The sequence below is a fragment of the Macrobrachium rosenbergii genome, chromosome 52 (genome assembly GCF_040412425.1).
Source record: "Macrobrachium rosenbergii isolate ZJJX-2024 chromosome 52, ASM4041242v1, whole genome shotgun sequence".
NCBI classification, from domain to species: domain Eukaryota; kingdom Metazoa; phylum Arthropoda; class Malacostraca; order Decapoda; family Palaemonidae; genus Macrobrachium; species Macrobrachium rosenbergii.
In genome coordinates this window covers 647,645-649,845 of record NC_089792.1, presented here as the reverse complement: position 1 = coordinate 649,845, position 2,201 = coordinate 647,645, and positions in this window count along the sequence as shown.

Genomic DNA, 2,201 nt, shown 5'->3' with positions numbered 1-2,201 from the left:
GGAACAGGAGTGTCACCTTCTACCTGTCAACATGAGAATGTCACCTTGTTTGGTAACAGGAGTGTCACCTTCTACTTGTCAACATGAGAATGTCATCTTATTTGGGAACAAGAGAATGTCACCTTATAATCATTAACAGGAGAATGTCACCTTATACTTGGTAACTGAAGATGTCACCTTATATTTGTTAACATCAGAATGTCATCCTTGGTTAACAGGAGAATGTCAAGTTTTATTTAATAATAGTTAAATGTCACCTTATACTTGGTAACAGGTGAATGTCACCTTATATTTGGTAATAGTAGAATGTTGCCTCATATTTGGTAACAGGAGAATATCACCTTATACTTGGCAACAGGTCAATGTCACCTCATACTTCTTAACAGGAGACTGTCACCTTATATTTGGTAACAGGAGAATGTCATCTTAGGTTTAATAACAGAAGGATGTTACCTTACATTTGGTAACAGCAGAATGTCATCCTTGGTAACAAGAGAATGTTACTTCATATTTGGTAACAGGAGAATGTCACCTTATATTTTTTAACAGGAGAATGTCACCTTACACTTGCTAACAGGAGAATGTCACCTTACACTTGGTAACAGGAGAATGTCACCTTATACTTGGTAACAGAAGAATGTTCCCTTATACTTGGAAATTAGGTATAGCTTACTACTGCAAGTGGATATTAAAAATTTACTTTTCTTTCCCATTATTCTTTTTTATTATTCACAGTTATCACTGATACTTTTATTGATGGCAAACCTTTTGTTATAATATAGATGAATAAAATATATAGTTTTTCATAACATGAAAATTATTATCATGAAGAATCGTATGCTTACTTTACTTCAATATAAAAGATGAGTAAAAAATGCGCCGAATATCTTCGGCGCAATCGAGTTTTCTGTACAGCCACTACAAGCTTATAATCAAGGCCAACGAAAACATATCTAACTTTCAGTGGTCTCGGTACAATGCTGTATGAGCCGCGGCCCATGAAACTTTAAATACTGCCGGTGATGGCCTGGCCTATATCGTTGCCAGACGCACGATTATGGCTAAATCTAACCTTAAATAAAATAAAAACTACTGAGGTTAGAGGGCTACAATTTGGTAAGTTTGATGATTGGAGGATGGTTGATCAACACACTAATTTGCAGCCCTCTAGCCTCAATAGTTTTTAAGATCTGAGGGCGGACAGAAAAAGTGCGGACAGAAAAAAGTGCGGACAGATTAAAGTGCGGGCGGACAAACAAAGCCGGCACAATAGTCTTCTTTTACAGAAAACTGAAATTACAATAGAATAACATCACAGCCTTTTAATTCACTAAACGTGATATTCAGAATCTTATTACTAAACCATATCATAAAGGATATACATCTCAAGCCGGAAAAGGATATAAAATAAAACATATTCCTTTGGTAACTTGAACCGAAACCACTAATAAAAACAACTCTTATATGTTTTATTCATTTTTCATTTCGAGGAACGTCATGCAAATCTATAGGGGCAGAAGGTGATCTAATACTGAGCATCTGAATAAGTTTGTGGCTTCATGTTTAATATATATATATATATATATATATATATATATATATATATATATATATATATATATATATATATATATATATATAATGTACAGATATATATGTTATAATAAATATATATATATACTCGTTTATATATATATATATATATATATATATATATATATATATATATATATATATATATATATATACGTATATATATACCCACAGAGAGGTATCACGTGCTAAAGTGATTATAATCACATATATGTAATATATATATGTGTATATAATACACTCATACATACATACATATTTCTATCCCCTGGCTATCAAATTTCTCCATAAAAATGATTTAGTTTCATTCGCAATGATTCGGCGCACCCTATGATGTGTTAATTAAGGATATCTATCAGAGAGTTTCGGAAAATAAAAGTATTAGTTTGGAACCTTCCGTAATCCACATAATTTCGCTTTGATCGAGGAAAAGGGGGAATTTCATTTTGACGAATATAAAATTCACCCTTTTTACAATATATATATATATATATATATATATATATATATATATATATATATATATATATATATATAAAAAATTATTTATATATATATATATATATATAAATATATATATATATACATATTTCAAGCATATATATATA